This window comes from Erpetoichthys calabaricus, chromosome 5, assembly GCF_900747795.2.
Source record: "Erpetoichthys calabaricus chromosome 5, fErpCal1.3, whole genome shotgun sequence".
Lineage (NCBI taxonomy): Eukaryota > Metazoa > Chordata > Cladistia > Polypteriformes > Polypteridae > Erpetoichthys > Erpetoichthys calabaricus.
Genome location: NC_041398.2, coordinates 201,949,985 through 201,971,886, shown reverse-complemented (window position 1 = coordinate 201,971,886; position 21,902 = coordinate 201,949,985).

Below are 21,902 nucleotides of genomic sequence, written 5' to 3'. Positions count from 1 at the left end.
CGTGAACATTATCTAAATGCTGAAGCATGTTGTGGGCAGCACAGTTACCAATCAGAAGCCAAATCAACTTTTTCTTCTTCTTCATATTGTGAGGTTTCTGAACTCTTTTGTGATCGCCCACATTCCACACCCCACCCCCCACCCAACGGGAACGTCACGCTGAAGTGCATCCTGAAGTGCAATTTCCGTGTCTGTGTAAGATTGTTTGTCTGTTGCTGAGGCAGGGCAACAGCAGGCTCACAGCAGTGCAGTGAGGTGCCACAGAAGCAAATCCTAAAAGATCAGGGTTGCACTATAAGTCCCTGTCTTACACCCCAAAACACGAGGCTTAGTTTCAGTACTTTAGCAAAACCAGCTTTATTCAGCTTGAAACAGGAACAGCAGGGTTATTTATTGTAGTGTGACCTGCCACTCTCCTATACACAGACACAGCAGTCAGGCAGGGTCGTGGCCAGGTTAATGGCTAAGTAATCCTGTTACCTGCATTACCCATCGAGTTTGCTTTGGCGGAGAGGCGCAGCAAAGCATATATATATATAAACAGTCTTCCACAGACACGGTGACTGCACTTCGGGACGCTCTTCAGCGTGTTGTCCAGTTGGGGGAGGTCCCACGAAAGTTTAGAAACCTCACATTTTCTTGAATGAGTGCTGCATTAATAGGAATGTTTCTTGAACGAGCATCACTGAACCACATAAAAACAGCTTTTTCAATGTCTTCCAATGCAGCAGTTCGCATACATTTGCAACCTTCTTTTTTTTGCTCGGTCTTTCAAGAAAGTTGACAGCGTTGATGGTGAAATTCTGAATTCACTGGCAACGTCTTTTTTCCTTTTGCCGCAATCGAGAGCTGCAAAAATTTAAAGTTTTTTTTTTTCTAATATGAACTGCTATCGTTTTCTCGTGTCTGCTGTTTCTATAGGAGGGTGACAATGAATTAAATTCCAATGGATGTTTTTCAAATGTTGATGAGCAATAAGCAAAAGTATCACTGAAAACCACCGAAAACAAAAACAGCAAAAAAAAAAACAGTACGATGAAAGTCTGAAGAAAGACATTTTTTTTTACAATGTTTCTGTTTAGTGATCATTGTGCGCAACTATCTTTGCTGCATCCACTGAAGACCACTGAGAGGGACATTGAAGTGAGGATTGAGTGTGGCGCCCCCTTCTGGGCAGATCTCTTTATGATGGGTTTTGTGTTTGACTCAACCACAGAAAAAATTGCTCTATGGATGATTCAGTCAGGCATTTTAAGGCCTTTTGGGCACTTTGTGGTAATGAAAGTATCCGCTGAATGTACTTCATAGTAACGAGATTTCTATAGACTCGTATCATATGGGGAAACTGTTGGGGCCATAAAAATACTTCGTTGTAAAATTTCACTGTAAAGATATTCGTTGTAATGGAATTTTACCTGTAATGTTAACCTCATAGAGGGACAAACAGCAGGCTCCTGAGAGGGATAATAGTACAGATGCTTAAGGGGACAGAAGGTTCTATAATCTATTTTCTTTGGCTAATTTTTATTTAGTTTTACCATTTAAGTTAAATAATTTAATTTTAAAATAAAAATAAAAAGTTAAGGCAGTTTTAGTAATCCTGAATCAAATTTTAAGAATGAGGCCATTGCAATGCAAGTCCTGTTGGATATTGGACTTTTTAAATGATGGCTTGGAGGAGCCAGTTGTCTATGAGGGCTACATCTGCAGGAGATGCAAGCTGATTGAGTACCTCAAGCTCAGGGTTCATGAACTGGAGGAGGAGTTAGCTGGCCTGCATTGTAGCAGAAAATTGGCTGGCCTGGCCCAGGTGTTCTTTAGAGAAAAAGTGTGCACCCCTAAGGTGGTGCGGGAGGAGATTCCAGACCAGACAGGTAGAGATAGGTGGGTCATGGTCACAAGGCATAAGGTAAAGGCCACACTGTTTGGGGGCATCAACCCCAGAATTAGAAGTGTCAAACTGTTTTCAGGTCCTTGCGGAGCTGGACAGTGTCTCTGATGATTCTGAGATAGTAGGCAGGGCTGAGGAGCCCTAATGGGCCACCTCAAAACCAGAGCTTGAAGACTCTCTTGTTCTTTGAATATCTTGCTAATTGATCATGATTTTGATGCTAGGCTCTTTGTAGCTTCATTGTGGTGTTCTGCTTTGTTTAAATCTCTTCACTTGTGATGATCAATTTTACAACCCTGTTCCATATCATTTACTTTCAACCAGTTCCTAGACTTATGTTTTATTGATTACAGTATGTTGACCTCATTTTTAAGTTTCTTTGGGTAAATCATCTACTGATTGATAACTGTAAGTATAAATGTAAATATACTGTATCTTTTCACAATAGCATCTAATCCATATGAAAGTTATGGCAATGCTAAAGCCAGCAGAAAGCAGCAGCACAGTATGAGTTCCTAACTGGGCCCACTTATGCAAATATCTTCAGGCCTAATTTAGAATTCCCCATAAAACTAAAACATGGCAAGAAAACCATGGCAAGAGACCCTGGGGAAAATCCACATAGGCAATGACAGGCATTTGTGCCCATAACATTAGATTTGAGAAGCAACAGCAATTATGGAAAAAAACATTTCTGGCAAAATGCAAAAATCAGAGTTCATTTAAATTAGTCTCTACTGGCTTATTAAAGTGTATTTTATGACAGAAAGACACTGTATCACATTAACCACCTACAATTGTATTTTGTGCAAAAAGCTAAATAAACTCTTTTGACAGTCAACTTAAAAGAACAGTGCAAAGAGCCTTATGGCTGGCATATGTCAACATGTAATATGATCAACAGCTTAGCACAGGAAAAGAAATAAAACACAAAGTGTGACTTTAAAATGGGATTATGAGGTCCTGCTGTAGGTTAGCACGTTGGCAGATTTGGCATATTAACAGAAATCTCAGCCTGGCAAATGATTTAAGCAAATACTTCTTTTTTTAAAATATATTTTTGCCCTTAAGTAAGGAAGCAAAAACACAATGGTAGGATGCAATAGAAGCATGCTTAACTCATTATTGATTTGTCATAGATGCTTGTCTCAAATCTTGTCAAAGCTGAAATTATAATGGCATTAACATAAATCCTCCTTAATTCAGTTCAGGGTTGTGGTTGGCCAGAGCCTATCCTATCAGCAGTAAGCACAAGGGAGAAAACAACCTTGGATTCTGGAACCATAAAACAGCAGCCCTAAGCATTGTGTCACTGTGTTGACCCGGGTGAATGAATTAAATTTAATGTATATACAAGAAAAGGTTGACAATTGGGAAATAAAATAATACAAGTGAATTGCATACACAATGTCAGACACAGTGGTTTTATCATTATCCATGACTTAGGCAGTGAAGAGAAAAATTAATGAGGCTAATATATGGTTGTGATAGAGTGTTGGGGAAGGGTACTTTTATAATTAACTTAGTTACATTATTCATTATTTACAAAAAAGTAACAAAATATGTTATATACAGTATTTACTTATTATAAAATGTAATGTGTTACAAACAGTTTGTTACTTTTGTGTCACATTTTCTTCTTTTATACGAGGGGGGACCCAAAAATAACCGTATATATTTTTAAAACGTGTTTAATTTAATTTTCTGTACAAATTACAATTAGTCTCCTTCAAAGTACTCTCCATTGGTGGAAATACACTTATCTAACCGTTTGTTCCATTGTTCGAAACATTTTTTAAATTCGTCTGAAGTAATGCCCATTAATGCTCTGGTCGTTTCTTGTTTTACCTCTTCGACGTCAGCAAAACGCCTTCCTTTCAAGTCTTTTTTCATCCGAGGGAACAAAAAGAAATCACACGGAGCTAAATCCGGTGAGTAGGGTGGGTGGTTCACGGTTGTCATACCGTTTCTTGCCAAAAATTGGCAAATGCTGAGAGCAGTGTGAGATGGAGTGTTGTCATGATGAAAGAACCAATCGCCCGACTCCCAAAAATCAGGGCGTTTCCTTCTCACACTGTTGCGCAACCTACTTTTACAAAAAAATTCACTGAACACAAGCACAACCTTCCAGACTGATGGCACTTGGCAGACTGACTTGTGAGGAGTGTAACTAGATCGCCCTAGCGGCCCAACCACGTACCAACCTAACAACAACAAAATTCTGGTTATTTTTGGGTCACCCCTCGTATAAAAAACTGCACAGTTCAAAGACCAGCATTTGTTATTAAATCCTAAGACCATATATGAACCTTCATGAAACTGACCAAAACCACAGCCAAATATAATCATTTTCTCATGTTTTATAAATCTGTTTAGTCCTTCATGTGTTGTGAAGTAAATAACATCCATCTCCTTTTCCATCCCCAGCACGAGCCCCTGAAGATTTGTGATATGAACATTGGCCACGGTGGCACCCAATCACACTATTTCAAAATATCTATAGTAAGTAGCTTGCTTAAAACTAAACTGACCCTTTTTAATAGGTTTCTGTTACTGGATTGTACACATCACATGTTTTTCTGCTTGGTTCTGCAATTAAGCCCTACAACGGACTGACCACCATGTTTGCTACTTCCATTACATCCAGTGAAGGTACAGTAATTATTAATTCCCTGTGACCCTGAACTAGGCTGGTTAGATTTAACCCTCAGCACATGCAGAATTAACTTTTGTTCAGTTCTTTTCACCTAATTGACTGCTACGCACATACTTAAAATCTTTTTCATCGGGCCGAGAGTAGTAGGCAATATCTTTGTGAAAAAGGCAATATTTTTACAAAATAATATAGTAATCTGCAGTAACATATATCTGTGTTTATTTTAAGTAAAATAAAATATAAATAAAATATGTTTTGCATTAGGTTACACATTACACTAAAAAGTAATCTATGCAACTGACGTTACTTTTAATGCATTAACACTGCTAAGATAGAGTTGCCATGTCATGATAAATAGTTTCCCACAAGGCAACAGAAGTGTCGGAGGACTAAGAAAGTGGCAGGCAGAGGAAGTTGGGGCTGATCTGAGTAAACTCCAAATGAGAGGATGGAGAAACAAAACAAGTGACAGAGAGCAATGGGGCAGACTCTTTAAGGCATCTAAGGCTCTCCATGGGCTTTAGCACTACTGGGAATGGGAATGCCATGTGTTGTGCATGTCAAGCAAGGTATACTGTGCACAATTTTAGACTTCAAAGTAGAAGAAGGATGTAACACTTGTACAAAAAATCCAAAGAAAATCAGCTAGTCTATGAGCTGCAGTGTGAGGAGTGGAGTGAGTGAGTGAGTGTAGTGTTTTCATTTTAAGCAAAGGCAATCAATCAAAGGGTTTCAGTTATAAAGTAACTGACTGGTAAACTGAAACCTGATATTTTGAACTGAATGGAATTTGCACTTTTGTGCAGATTTTTGTCCGTGTCTTCCAGTTTTTCTTTCACATCTCAAAAATATACTGTAGATATTACCTTCATTGGAAACCTCAAGTTGGCCCAACATACTGTATGTGAGTATAGCAGTGTGCAAGTGCGGGTCTGTGATGCTAAATCATGCCTTGTGGCCGATGCTGGCTGGGATTGGCTCCATCCACTGTGGTTAGGACAACCTCTCCATAGCTTCACAACCCAGGGCTGTTATCCTGGCCCATACACTGCCTGTGTGCAGTCTGTATGTTTTCTCAGCATCAGCATTGGTTTTCGCTCCTCATTCTAGATATATGTGGATTAGTTTAATGAGGACCTGATATAAGTGGGTATGAGTGTGTTAAAGCATGTCCCAGGATGGACTGATACCCTGCCTTATAACCTGTGATGTGATTCCCAGTGTCCTGTAATATAATAAGAAGATTTGTCAAATAAATATAAAAATGAATTTTAAGTTAAAAGAATCTAATTCTGGTGCATGTCAGGCAATTTCTTCTGCTGTATGGACTGCACTATTAAAATTCTAACATCTGTCTTAGGTTTAGAATAGTAGCATCAGCTATCGACACAGCAAGACGAGGCACTTTTTTTTTAGGTCTATCATTTTAAACATCTTGAAGGTCAGAGCTGGTGCCTTTTAAACGTATCTGTTAACCAGAGATATGTGGTCATTTCATTTTAACTGTTCTGTTTATTTTCTTTACATGCAAAATTGACCAATGTCATTGTCTTGTCTATTAAACCTTTTATTTCTAACTACTGTAGCTTTGTAAGACTGTACTGTAAAAAAATCTGGGCTCCTAGAAACTATTGAAATTGTCAGAAAGAAAATTGAAATGCAGAGTTTCATTTTGCAGATGTGCTCGCCCCCCTTGTCTATCAGCAGCTAAGCGAGTTTCTCTCTCGTTTGTCTTTTCTTGGCGGTCTCACTTTGGCGACAGAGTCGCTTTCTTTCAGCTTCATGCTGTAGCCTCGTACTTCTTTCTTCTTCTGACTTGTTAACTTGGGGCCATCTTGCTGGCTCTTTGAGGTTCATGCTGTAGCCTCACACTTCTGGGTCGGACAAACAGAAACACACACTTCCACACATAGATGTTTATATAAGATATGGCAAATGCCAAATAAAAAGCATGCAGAACATTTCACTCCATACCTCAGCATCTTGCACATTTCATATCCCAGTCTAAATAAGATGTTAATAATTTGACATAGTTTTCTTTACTCATTTGAATTCACAAAAAAAGAAATTAATTAATCAAATACATTACTTTCTCTTCATATCAAAATTGCAAAGGCCCATTTTTCTGACTGTCCCAAATAATGGCTTAGTAAAGACGCTGGCTGTCTTTGTGTGTGGATGGATAACTTACTGTGATAACTTCTGTCGAAAAGTTTCTAATTTTCATCTTATTTTTCCAGCAGTTTTGCTCAGTACAAATGTAATTTAAAATCAATGTTTCATAAGGAATTTATTTCTAGATTAACAATCTTACAATTTTTGTAGTCTTTGTGCATTTAAAGTAATAACTTTAGATTGGTATCGTTAAAATCAGTCCTGTCCTTTGTTCAACTCCATTACACCTCTTCAGTTGTGCTTTACTTGATTGGATTTTTATGGACCCTATTGTATTTATAAAAGAAAATCTTCTGTCAAGTATATTGAATTGCAGAGTTTCTTCATGGTGCACCTGAATCTATTTTTACTGAACCAATTAAATAGATCTAAGTACTGTCTGAAAATCCACTTTATTTAATTTTTCAGTATATATGCTGGCTATTTTTCCTCCTCCATTACCTTGTGAAAAAAGTATTATACTTGGAAAAAAATATTTCTATAACTTATTACATGCATCAGCAAATATTTTAATATATAACATACATAAAATATCCTGTTTACTGTGTTATTCTAGCCCTATCCTATTGCATTGTCTAAAACTTATAATTATTTTTTTATACCCATACATACTTACCTTTCTATTCCATGCCATGGTTAAATTATGCTGGAGCCTATTATAGCATATGCAATCAGCACAGGGCAGCCCTGGACATAATTCCAGTTCACCATAGACACACTCACACCTAAGCAGTGCAGAATATCTAATCAAACTAACAGCATGACTTTAGATAGCAGGAGGAACACTGAGTGAACATACAATGTACATAAAAGGCCCACCTGTTTGTTTTAAATCAAGGTATAATTGATGTGAGGGTACAACCAGTTAATACTCTGGTAACTGGTTAGTTGTCATGGTCCTAGTTTCTTACCAAGACATTGCATATAACAAAATGTGATTGGTCGGTTAGAAAGAGGTTGCCAGAGACAACTACTCTACCTGGATAGCATGCAAAAAAAGTTTCTCCCATGAATCTCCCACAGGTAAGGGACAACCAGAGAAAATAGCTTGCAGTAGGCCCTGTTAACTCAAGGAAGAAAAAAGAGTGGCAGCTGGTTTGAAACGGGCTACATCCCATTGTGATGAATGTTTGACCTTCTTCTTAAATAAAGACAAACCATGGAGGGCTGCTAAGAGTCCAGAAGTCTTTTAGTTCCTTTATTGGATGCTGATGGGTTAGGTGTACAGAGACCCCATCTTGGGAGTGTTCAAGCCAAAGATGGACTCCCCTAACACTAGAAGTGATTCCAGAACCTGATAAGAAATATGCCCAGGAGTGACTTTATATCCATGCTGTGCTGTGGACACAATCGGTCTTAAGTCAAGAAGAGAATTGAAGGCTCACTGGCAGGTGACCAATGTATTTTTTGACAAAAGGGAGTGGTGGAAGATGAGAAAGGATAGTGCTTTAGTGGTACCAAGGGGGCAGATAAGTGGATAACTACTCCATGAGGTGGTAAGGCCTATGCTAGATGGGATATCTACTCCAAGTTGGACAAATAGGGCTTTTGTCTCTTATTTTGTTACTTTATCAGTTTTTGTGAAATTCTTTATAATATCCATTTTTTTTATGTGTACTTCTTTATACTTTTTCAAGTGTGGTGAAATACAAACATTTTTCTTTTACAATAAACAACAGGATTTCTTAAAGAAGACTGTAGTGAAAAGTCAAGCAAAATAACACCTTTTATTGGCCAACTAAAAAGATTACAATATGCAACCTTTCGAGGCAACTCAGGCCCCTTCTTCAGGCAAGATGTAATCATTTTAGAAGTATCCCCACAGTCTGATACTGTCACCACCATGCTTCATATTGAGGATGTGTTTCTGATAATGTGCAATGTTTGGCTTAAACTAAACATACCATTTAATCTGATAATGTAAAACTTCATTTTGGTCTCAGAGGCATAGAACCTTCTTCTGCCTAACTTCATAGTCTCCCATATGCCTTTTGGCAAACTCCAGCCATGATGGTGTGTGTTTTTTTTCTAATAGTGGCTTTCTATGCTGTTCTCTAGATAAAGCATCTGAGCAACAGTTTTTGTCTACCTAGTCTCTCCAATCTCATCCACTGTAGCTACAGATTTATCTTTGTTCTCTTGGTGGCTTCCCTCACTAGTTGTCTTCTTGCACAGTCACATATTCTTTGTGGGCAGCCTGCTCAGATTTACAGCTGTGTCATACTCTTTCCATTTCTTAATGATTGATTGAGCTGGACTGTAAAGAATACTCACTAATTTGCCTCTATCCTGTGACTTTTCAATCATCTTTGCACAGAGTTGCTTTGTGTGTATTTGTCTCCATTTTATATGCTAGGCCATGACACTGACTCACCACAGGTCTGTCACTTCCAGATGTAGGTGCATTTTTACTGCTATCAATTGAAAACCCAAACAGATGATTTCCATTTAACTAATGTCTCTTCTAAAACCAATTGGTGGCACCTGTGGTGGATTAAGTGTGACATATTAAAGAGGGCAAACACTTATGCAGTCATTTTGTATTAAATTTAAATGATTTTAGTGCGAGGGTGCAGCATAGTAAAATGTAAAAAAGTGAAGGGGTCTGAATACTTTCTGAATCCATTCCAATTGAATGATCTAAGACAGGAGAAAACTCAGCATTACTTAACTTTCAATTCCACTACTGGGTCAGAAATATACAGTATGTATTAGAAAATTATGGCTGGAGTTAGATGGATATGAATGTGTACCAACGTCCATAGCTCTGGCGAGGAATTCTTCCTCTAAATCCTCTCTAAATGCTTTGCTCTGTACACAATTTACCATTAACTGCTGTAGTACTAGGGTGTTGTACCGTGTTAGCCATTATGAATTTAGTGAGAAGTCATGTAAAATGACACCTTTTATTGGCTAACTTGCATATTGTAATCTTTTTAGTTAGCCAGTAAATGGTGTCATTTTACTTGACTTCTCACTCCATTAACTGCTGCTAAGAAAGTATGAATCTGTGTGGTACAGCACTCAATTAGAATATAGTACCAATGTGACTGAAAGAATGAGTTATTATCTATTACAAATTGTTGTAATATTAATAAATGATAATATCCAAATAACTATGGTCTATCTTTACTGCTTTTGTGGATTAACCTTTGCAAAAATACCTTGGGTTGCATGTAAATTATATATGCTGTTACATATTTGTATAAATCGGTTTCCTTTGAACAGTTCTTTGTCAAATATAGGCTTTCATCAAAATACACTCACCAGCCACTTTATTAAGTTGCTTGTTAATGCAAACATCTAATCAGTCAATTACTGGCAGCAGTTCAATGTATTTAGGCATGTAGACATTGTCAAGACGACCTTCTGAAGTTCAAACAGAGCATCAGAATGGAGAAGAAAAGTGATTTAAATGACTTTGAACCATGGTAGTTGGTGCCACACAGGCTGGTTTGAGAATTTTAGAAACTTCTGGTCTACTGGGATTTCCATGCACAATCTTCTTTATGGTTTACAGAGAATGGCCAAAAAAAGGGAAAATATCCAGTGAGTGGCAGTTGTCTGGGCAAAAATGCCTTGTTGATGCCAGAGGTCAGTGGAAAACAGCCCAACTGGTTTGAGCTGATAGGAAGGCAACAGTAACTCAAATAACCACTTGTTACAACCAAGGTATACAGAAGAGTATCTCTGAATGTACAGCACATTGAACCTTGAAGCAGATGAGCTACAGCAGGAGACCACAACAGGTGGCACTCCCGTCAGCTAAGAACAGGCAACTGAGGCTACAGTTTGCACATGCTCATCAAAATTGGACAACAGAACACTATGGGAACATTGCCTGGTCTGATGTGTCAGGATTTGTGCTGCAATATTCAGATGGTAGGGTCAGAATTTGGTGTCAACAACACGAAAGTATGGATCTATCCTGCCTTGTATCAATGGTTCAAGCTGGTGGTAGTGGTGTAATGGTGTGGGGGATATTTTCTTGGCACACTTTGGGCTCCTTAGTACCAATTGATTATCTTTTAAATGACATAGCCTAATGCTTATTGTTGCTGACCATATATATCCCTTTATGACCGCAGTGTATTCATCTTGTGATGGCTACTTCCAGCAGGATAATGCACCATGTCACAAAGCTCAAAGTGATTTCTGGAACATGTCAATGAGTTCACTGTACTCAAATGGCCTCCACAGTCACCAGATCTCAATCCAACAGAGCACCTTTGGATGAGGTGGAACAGGAGACTCACAAGATGGATGTGCAGCCAATAAATCTGCAGCAACTGTGTGATGCTATCATGTCATTATGGACTTAAATCCCTGAGGAATGTGTCCAGCACATTATTGAATCTATGCCACATTATGTCAGTTCTGAACGCAACAGGGGGTCCCACCCAGGGTACATGATAAAGTGGGTGGTGAGTGTATGTTTTCCACTATATGCAAGACAGAGTCTGTTAAAGGAAACCTAACCATGTTTCTTAACCCTCCTTTATTATCTCGCTCGCTATGAATGCATTATTCCTTCTTCTGCAGGTCTTCAGGCAGAGCACCTGTATCCACAAAATGTATAAAATGGGATCCTGAACAATACAGCGGAGGATGACTAATGCAAGCAAAAAGAAAGATGAAGTCTGGAGGTTAAATGGAGAGAAATGAAAGAATTAGGATTGTGGCAGAGCAGGAGCTGATAATGTGAAAAGACAGGCAGTCAGGAAGTGCCCCAACATGAGCATGTGTATGCCGCTTAAGGGGCAAGGTCGCTCCTCCTGAACAATCCAGGAGCAGGAGTGACCTACTGCTCTACATCACACAAACACAGTGCGATTGTGGCAGAAGACAGGAGCAGTGGTCACAGGGTCCCCACAAATGTCAAGGGAAGTCGGATAGGACACGAGCCGGACTTGTGGTACTCCAGTTGGCACTGCTTGAGGTGGCTGGGGCCCAAGTTGAAGAGAAGGATGGCTGTGCCTGTCGGTCAACATCTTCTTGTGCTGAGGAGGTAATAAAGGTAGAGCAGAGGACTCATCTGTTTCAGAGGAAGGCACCAAGGCTTATGTTGATTTTAAAGAAAGATTCTGTGTTTTAATCTGCAGATTTTAACTGTATGGATTATTTATTGTTTGTTTGTTTTTTAACCTCCACAAAAACACTGTTTTACTTGAAGATTATTAATTTTGACTGCACTGCAATTTTGCACTTTAGGGTCTTTGAACCACTGACTTTTGTTAAACAAAAGAACTAAGCACCTTTTGCAATATACTTTTTCCTCTTTGCCTTCATTGTCTTGGCTCATCTTGTACATGACTGTCTATGGTCCTGGGTTCAAGAGGATTAAAGCAGCTACAGCCAACCCATATCTTCACAGCACTTATTTCTCCACATATTGGTCCATGTGTGGACACCAAAAATAAGACCTGTCTAAACCTTTTATTCTTCACATGCCTGTATAGGTTTGGTGTAATAACTTAGGCAGTGTTTTTCATCCTTGTAACAATATAACAATTCTGACTCCCAACAGGGCACACCCATCTCTCACACTTACTGTACCTCCAGTGACTTCTCTGAAAATGCAGTCTGAGCTGTGCCAACCCCGAAGAGCGTTTTCATGGACTTGAGACTGCACTGTATCTTTATCTGTCCATGTGCCTCTCCTCACACATGGTAGATCTCAAGTAAGAATCAGCTTTAAAGATGAAAAACTTGTCTCAAGAGGAGCAACAGTGATATGAAAAGACAGGAAGAAATGTACTGCAGTGCTAATAGTCTTGGTTATTCTCACAACACAATCAACTGACAAGTAAACTGAAGCAAAACATAAACACAGCATCAAGCTGACTAAAATGCTGCATCTGCAGTGAGAATGACCGACACTGTGAAGGTGAGTAATCTATGCCCAGCTCTGCTCTAAACACCCAGTTTTTCCTGTATGCATATTGTTTTTTCTTCCCATAAAAAAAAAAATTGAAGAGCTCAGTTCCAAAATCAGCTAAGTACAAAAGATAAATTTTGGAGATAAATAGAAAACTCTGGGTTCGTAAGCAGATTTTGAAACTAAATCCCTAAAACTATAGCGCTACACTGTTGCAATTAGCAGGTTTTGAAGCTCAAACATATTTTCGGCGCAAGACCAACTGCATGAAAAGTCACAATCACGTAATCACTAAATTTCATCAAAAGGTGTAATTAGCAGATTTTGGAACTCACATCTTCAATTCCTCCCATCATAAAAAAACATAACATTTTCACTATCAATTTTTTTTCACCCATCTAATTTTCTTTCTTACATATTTTAATGAAAAACTCCATTAACTGCATTTTTCGCAGGTGAAGCTGTCTATACTGCCAGCTGGAAGACTTAAGGTGTACATGCTGCCAGAGACACAACTTACATTATCAACGTGCCCTTGACAGGCAGAGAACAAACTGAACTAATGTTTAGTGCTGAGTTCTTCAATGTCTAGGTGTTTTCAGTTGCTTCTGTACTTTTCGCTGGTTTGCTTTCAAGCTTTGTTCTCATTTTGCTGGACGAAAGAGTTCAAGCTAGTCAGATGTTGGCTTTCATTCTGTAATTTTTATGCTACTGACAGGTTTGTTTACTTTTTCACTCCAGATAAGTTAACAGCTATTCTCCTCTACCGCTCTTAAACACCCTTGTCTGTTTTTTTCAGAATGTTTGAGATGCCTCTGCATGGGCATACTTAATTGAATCAACAATCACCTTTTGTTTTTTGTTTTGCTTTTTGCTTCAGGACCTGTAAATCCTTTTCAACATTTATAAAAATTGCACTGATTACATTTAACTTTACTAAAAAATTAACGTTCATCATGAAATACTCTGACAATGGGGACTTTGGGGTTTGGAGGATTGGTTATGCCTCTCGCCTTACACCCCAAATCGTAACCTTAGATCTTCAAATGAGTGTCTGCTTATAATTCCAAGAGCTAAACTTAAAAGAAGTGGTGAAGCAGCCTTCTGCTGTTATGCATCTAAAATCTGGAAAAGTTTACAGATAGAAATTCGTCAGGCTAATACCGTGGAGCACTTTAAAAAACTGCTAAAAACCTAATACTTTAACATGGCTTTCTCATAGCTTCATTTTAGTGTAACTCTGATATTCTGTACATGCATTTAATCATCTTTTTTTATTCATGTCTCCAAAACCAGTACTAACTCCTACTTTCTCTGCTGTTCTCTTTCCGGTTTTCTGTGGTGGTGAACTGCACCACCACCATCTCATCAAAGCACTATGATGTCCCTACATTGATGGATTGAAGGCCAGATATCCACATGATCATCATCGTCTAATTCTTCCATGTGAAGCCTGAAAACCATGAGGACTGATTGAGGTCATTTATGTTAGGTAGAATGCCTAGTGGGGGCTGGGCGATCTCGTGGCCTCAGAACCCCTGCAGATTTTGTTTTTTTCTCCAGCCATCTGGAGTTTTTTTTGTTTTTTTCTGTCCTCCCTGGCCATAGGACTTTACTTTATTCATTGTTAATTAGTACTGCCAAATTTTTATTTCTTTTTTTTCTTTCTTCATCTTGTAAAGCACTTTGAGCTACATCATTTGTATGAAAACGTGTTATATAAATAAATGTTGTTACTGCAGATTTGTTGTTGCAATGAGTACCTATGTAAACAGATGACCTCAGGGGTTCTCACCCAGTCTGAGGCCCTATCCTGTCACTACACCATGACAAATTACAGGAATTAAGATTTGTCAAAGCTTGACAAAGTGGTAGCGCTGCTCTCTCAAAATAAAGAGGTTCTCCATTTTTCACCCACTGTCCAAAATATGCAGGTTAGGTTGATTGGCATTGCTCATTTGGGATAAATGTATGTGTGTGTTCACTTTGCAGTGGGCTAACTCCCTGTCCAAGGATTGTTCCTGCCTTGTGCCTGATGCTTGCTGGGATAGGCTCCACCTTTTCCTCCACCTTACTTAGATAAGTGAGTTTGGAAAATAAATAGATGGATAGATGATGATTTATTAGTTAATACACAAGTGTTATTATCTCTAATTAAATGGCAAGGCAATCTTGTAATAAGTAACAAGCTATTCCATTTGCATGGTACTTAAAGAACCGAAATGCTTATGCTATCACTAATTATATACCAATTGAGTATCACTTACATCTTACTGTTGATTAGCTTTTGTGTTCACCTGAATTAAAATTTTGTACAAAAACATTCATTAATGTAACTCATTTTAAATTAGGTTTTATCACTTAATCAAACACTTTCTTGAAACAGATTAAAATTCAGGTTTGAGAACCTATACACAAAAATTCAAACCTCTCTAATCTCAACAGCAAACATTCTCTGAAACTTTAGTAATAATGACGGAAAGAGCTGTAATGTCATGGATGCATTTTTATTAGATGGCCTTGAAGTTAAAATCTTTTTCCTCAAATGTGAGATGACTACACATTCAAAAGGCAACTCTAGAAAGGTCTAAAGCAGAAGGTGGCACCTAACTTTCAATTTTATTACCAGGCTGTGTTTGGAAAATGGTAAATAAAGAAGAGTCTGGAGCCATTGTTATACTGTATGTGGAATTCAAACATGGCCTCCTTTATTTGCTATAGGTGGAGCCCCACATATTCTTGTTAATGAGGCATGGTGGCAGACTGAAGAAACCATACAACAACAACAACATTTATTTATATAGCACATTTTCATACAAAAAGTAGCTCAAAGTGCTTTACATAATGAAGAAAAGAAAAATAAAAGACAAAATAAGAAAGTAAAATAAGACAACATTAGTTAACATAGAAAAGGAGTAAGGTCCGATATATATTATTATTAATATATATATATTTTATAGATAAATGCTATACAGTAATCCCTCCCTATATCGTGCTTTGACTTTCGTGGCTTCACTCTATCGCGAATTTTATATGTATGCATATCTAAATATATATCGCAGATTTTTCACTGGTTCACCGGTCTTTTAATTTCTGGTACATGCTTCCTCAGTTGGTTTGCCCAGTTGATTTCATACAAGAGACGCTATTGCCGGATGGCTGAGAAGCTACCCAATCAGAGCACGTATTACGTATTAAATAAAACTCCTCAATGATATACGATACGTATGTTTGTGCGTAGTATATAAACAGTGTGTTTACATACATAATTTCAACGGATCTTACCTAATATCTAAGAGAATATAAAGGGTTTATGCTGTATAACTGTGCGGGAAATGTTTATAAGAGTGTGGGAGAGTTTATAAGGGCTTAAAATATATTGTGAGGATACAGACGCTCCTCTAAAAAACGCTGAAAGACTACCTTCACATTGCTCCCTTCCTTGCTGGGCTTACTTGCAGCTGCTTTGTCGCGTGATATGCTTCTGCTTTGCATACTTAAAAGCACAAACAGCACCTTTTGATTTTTTGATTGTTTGCTTATCTCTCTCTCTGACATTCTCTGCTCCTGACGCACACTCCTTTCAAGAGAAAGATATGTTTGCATTCTTTTAATTGTGAGATGGAACTGTCATCTCTGTCTTGTCATGGAGCATGTTTAAACTTTTGAATAAAGTTCCAGTCTCCACAACCTCCTGTGTTTCGGTGCACATCTGTGACCCAAGCGTGACAATATAAAAATAACCATATAAACATATAGTTTTTACTTCGTGGATTTTCACCTTCGAGGAGGGATCACTGTACTCCAAAAAAAAAAAAACCCTGAATTAAGCATTATGTAAAGTCTCAAGCTAGTTAAAAGCCCTAAGTATAAGAAATAAGACTTCTTATATATAAACTGTTATAAAAGAACAAAACACAAAGTTAAATATTATATATAATCTTATTTTCTAATCTAAAATTAATTTGCTGGTACAAATGCTTAGCATGTTCTAGTTAAACAGGCCATGCAATTTCAAGTAATTTTTTCTCTTACAGCAACAAATATTACGCAGAATAAACACCTGGCAATTGGCAGAAAGCGATTAATTTACACCACCCTAGTCAGCAATGAAAGTCAAATCTTGTTCTACATCTTTTTTATATGCCTTGCTTTGTGTCCCAGTAAATACACCAACAATCCAGTTGTTCACACATCATCTTTTTCAACCTTCTCAAACCTACAAAGAATTTAAGCTATGGAAAACACTCTGGATTAAGACACTAAGAGAACTGTGTATAGATAAAGCATTTTCATCTTATGAACAATTATGCTTCAAATTTAACTATCCATTCCCATGGGCTCACCACCTATGGGAGGGGCCAAGGAGGTCGGGTGCAGTGTGAGTTGGGTGGTGGCCAAAGGCGGGGACCTTGGCGGTCCGATCCTCGGCTACAGAAGCTGGCTCTTGGGACGTGGAATGTCACCTCTCTGAAGGGGAAGGAGCCTGAGCTAGTGTGCGAAGTTGAGAGGTTCCGGCTAGATATAGTCGGACTCACCTCGACGCACAGCTTGGACTCTGGAACCAATCTCCTTGAGAGGGGCTGGACTCTGTACCACTCTGGAGTTGCCCCCGGTGAGAGGCGCCGAGCGGGTGTGGGTATACTTATTGCCCCCCGACTTGGAGCCTGTACATTGGGGTTTACCCCGGTGGACGAGAGGGTAGCCTCCCTTCGCCTTCGGGTGGGGGGACGGGTCCTAACTGTTGTTTGTGCGTATGCACCGAACAGCAGTTCGGAGTACCCACCCTTTTTGGAGTCCCTGGAGGGGGTGCTAGAGGGCATACCTTCTGGGGACTCCCTCATTCTGCTGGGAGACTTCAATGCTCACGTGGGCAATGACAGTGAGACCTGGAAGGGCGTGATTGGGAGGAATGGCCCCCCCGATCTGAACCCGAGCGGTGTTTTGTTATTGGACTTCTGTGCTCGTCACGGATTGTCCATAACGAACACCATGTTCAAGCATAGGGGTGTTCATATGTGCACTTGGCACCAGGACACCCTAGGCCTGAGTTCGATGATCGACTTTGTGGTCGTGTCGTCTGACTTGCGGCCACATGTCTTGGACACTCGGGTGAAGAGAGGGGCGGAGCTGTCAACTGATCACCACCTGGTGGTGAGTTGGCTTCGATGGTGGGGGAGGATGCCGGTCAGGCGTGGTAGGCCCAAACGTGTTGTGAGGGTCTGCTGGGAACGTCTGGCAGAGCCCCCTGTCAGAAGTAGCTTCAACTCCCACCTCCGGCAGAACTTCGACCATGTCCCGAGGGAGGTGGGGGACATCGAGTCCGAATGGGCCATGTTCCGTGCCTCTATTGTTGAGGCGGCTGACCAGAGCTGTGGCCGTAAGGTGGTTGGTGCCTGTCGTGGCGGCAATCCCCGAACCCGTTGGTGGACACCGGTGGTGAAGGATGCCGTCAAGCTGAAGAAGGAGTCCTACAGGACCCTTTTGTCCTGTGGGACCCTGGAGGCAGCTGATAGGTACCGGCAGGCCAAGCCGAATGCGGCTTTGGTGGTTGCTGAGGCAAAAACTCGGGCGTGGGAGGAGTTTGGGGAGGCCATGGAGAACGACTTTCGGACGGCTTCGAGGAGATTCTGGTCCACCATCCGGCGTCTCAGGAAGGGGAAGCAGTGCAGTGTCAACACTGTATATGGTGGGGATGGTGCGCTGCTGACCTCGACTCGGGATGTTGTGGGTCGGTGGGGGGAGTACTTCGAAGACCTCCTCAATCCCATTAACATGCCTTCCAATGAGGAAGCAGAGCCTGGGGACTCAGAGGTGGGCTCCCCCATCTCTGGGACTGAGGTCACCGAGGTGGTCAAAAAACTCCTTGGTGGCAGGGCCCCGGGGGTGGATGAGATACGCCCAGAGTTCCTCAAGGCTCTGGATGTTGTAGGACTGTCTTGGTTGACACGCCTCTGCAACATCGCATGGACATCAGGGACCGTGCCTCTGGATTGGCAGACTGGGGTGGTGGTCCCCCTCTTTAAGAAGGGGGACCGGAGGGTGTGTTCCAACTACAGAGGGATCACACTCCTCAGCCTCCCTGGAAAAGTTTATTCAGGGGTCCTGGAGAGGAGGGTCCGTCGGATAGTCGAGCCTCGGATTCAGGAGGAACAGTGTGGTTTTCGTCCTGGTCGCGGAACAGTGGACCAGCTCTATACCCTTAGCAGGGTCCTGGAGGGTGCATGGGAGTTTGCCCAACCAGTCTACATGTGTTTTGTGGACTTGGAAAAGGCATTCGACCGTGTCCCTCGGGGAATCCTGTGGGGGGTACTCCGAGAGTATGGGGTACCGGCCCCCCTGATAAGGGCTGTTCGGTCCCTGTACGATCGGTGCCAGAGCTTGGTCCGCATTGCCGGCAGTAAGTCGAACCCGTTTCCAGTGAGAGTTGGACTCCGCCAGGGCTGCCCTTTGTCACCGATTCTGTTCATAACTTTTATGGACAGAATTTCTAGGCGCAGCCAGGGCGTTGAGGGGGTCCGGTTTGGTGGGCTCAGGATTGGGTCACTGCTTTTTCCAGATGATGTTGTCCTGTTTGCTTCATCAGGCCGTGATCTTCAGCTCTCTCTGGATCGGTTCGCAGCCGAGTGTGAAGCGGCTGGAATGAGAATCAGCACCTCCAAATCCGAGACCATGGTCCTCAGCCGGAAAAGGGTGGAGTGCCCTCTCAGGGTTGGTAGCGAGATCCTGCTTCAAGTGGAGGAGTTCAAGTATCTCGGGATCTTGTTCACGAGTGAGGGAAGAATGGAGCGTGAGATCGACAGGCGGATCGGTGCGGCATCCGCAGTAATGCGGGCTCTGCATCGGTCTGTCGTGGTGAAAAAGGAGCTGAGCCGCAAGGCGAAGCTCTCAATTTACCAGTCGATCTATGTTCCTACCCTCGCCTATGGCCATGAACTATGGGTAGTGACCGAAAGAACGAGATCGCGAATACAAGCGGCTGAAATGAGTTTCCTCCGCAGGGTGTCTGGGCTTTCCCTTAAAGATAGGGTGAGAAGCTCAGTCATCCGGGAGGGGCTCAGAGTAGAGCCGCTGCTCCTCCGCATCGAGAGGAGTCAGATGAGGTGGCTCGGGCATCTGATCAGGATGCCTCCTGGACGCCTCCCTGGTGAGGTGTTCCGGGCACGTCCAACCGGGAGGAGGCCCCGGGGAAGACCCAGGACACGCTGGAAGGACTATGTCTCTCGACTGGCCTGGGAACGCCTTGGGATTCTCCCGGAAGAGCTAGAAGAAGTGGCCGGGGAGAGGGAAGTCTGGGCATCTCTGCTCAAGCTGCTGCCCCCGCGACCCGACCTCGGATAAGCGGGAGACAATGGATGGATGGATGGATTTAACTATCCAGCAACACAGTTTTTCCACTATTTTCAAATTAGAAATTTTGTTAAAGGAAACCTACCCAGTTTTCCACACTTCTGACCAATTTCTATTCTGGATGCAATACTGATCAGTCTTGTAGACTCAGACAGCATATCAAAATATATAAAAAAATTTCAAAGAATTTTCCCATCAATGGTCCTAAGGAAAAGTTGGAAAAGGACCTTTCAATTAACATCTCAGAAAAGGAGCACACTTAAAATACACTTCAGTTCTACAAACACCAAGCACTCAGTTAATCAACTTAAAATATACTGCTCAAAAAAATTAAAGGAACACTTTTGAATCAGAATATAGCATCAAGTCAATGAAACTTCTGGGATATTGATCTGGTCAGTTAAGTAGGGCAGAGAGGGTTGTTAATCAGTTTCAGCTGCTTTGGTGTTAATGAAATTAACAACAGGTGCACTAGAGGAGCAACAATGAGACGACCCCCAAAACAGGAATGGTTTAACAGATGGAGGCCACTAACATTTTTCTCTCCTCATCCTTTCTGACTGTTTTTCCACTAGTTTTGCACTTGGCTACGGTAAGTGTCACTACTGGTAGCATGAGGTGATACATGGACCCTACAGAGGTTGCACAGGTAGTCCATCTTCTCCAGGACGGCACATCAATGTTTGCCATTGCCAGAAGGTTTGCTGGGTCTCCCAGGGCAGTCTCAAGGGCATGGAGGAGATTCCAGGAGATAGGCAGTTACTCTAGGAGAGCTGGACAGGGGCGTAGAAGGTCCTTAATCCATCAGCAGGACCGGTATCTGTTCCTTTGGGCAAGGAGGAACAGGATGAGCACTGCCAGCCCTACAAAATGACCTCCAGGAGCCCACTGGTGTGAATGTGTCTGACCAAACAGTCATAAACAGACTTCATGAGGGTGGCCTTAGGGCCTGACGTCCTCTAGTGGGACCTATGCTCACTGCCCGGCACCATGGAGCTCGATTGGCATTTGCCATAGAATACTAGAATTGGCAGGTCCATCATTGGCGCCCTGTGCTTTTCACAGATGAGAGCAGGTTCAACCTGAGCACATGTGACAGACGTGAAAGGGTCTGAGGAAGATGTGGACAAAGTTATGCAGCCTGTAACATCATTCAGCATGACCGGTTTGGTGGTGGGTCAGTGATGGTCGGGGGAAGCATATCCATGGAGGGATGCACTGACCTCTGCAGGCTGGACAATGGCACCTTGACTGCCATTAGGTATTGGGATGAAATCCTTGGACCCATTTTCAGACCTTATGCTGGTGCAGTGGGTCCTGGGTTCCTCCTGGTGCACAACAATGCCCGTCTTCATGTGGTGAGAGTATGCAGGCAGTTCCTGGAGGATGAAGGAATGGAGACCATTGACTGGCCCCCACGCTTGCCTGACCTAAATCCAATAGAACACCTCTGGGACATTATGTTTTGGTCCATCCGATGCCGCCAGATTGCAGTTCAGACTGTCCAGTGATGCCCTGGTTCAGATCTGGGAGGAGATCCCTCAGGCCACCATCCGTCATCTCATTAGGAACAGGCCCCGACATTGTCAGGCATGCATACAAGCATGTGGGGGCCATACAAACTACTGAGTATGATTTTGAGTTGCTGCAATGAAATTTGGGCAAAATGGACTAGCCTGACGCATCATTTTTTCACTTTGATTTTCGGGGTGTCTTTGAATTCAGCCCTCTGTAGGTTGATAATTTTCAGTTCCATCAAACGATGTGGCATCCTTTCATTCCTAACACATTATCCAGTCCATGGTAGTATAGATATCCAGCAGGTTTTTTCCCATTGAGATCTGATGTATTTTCAAAGTGTTCCTTTAATTTTTTTGAGAAGTTTATTTCATCAATCACACTTACCTTGTTTAAAATTGTACAAAATGTATCACGGGAAAGATCCAGCTTGC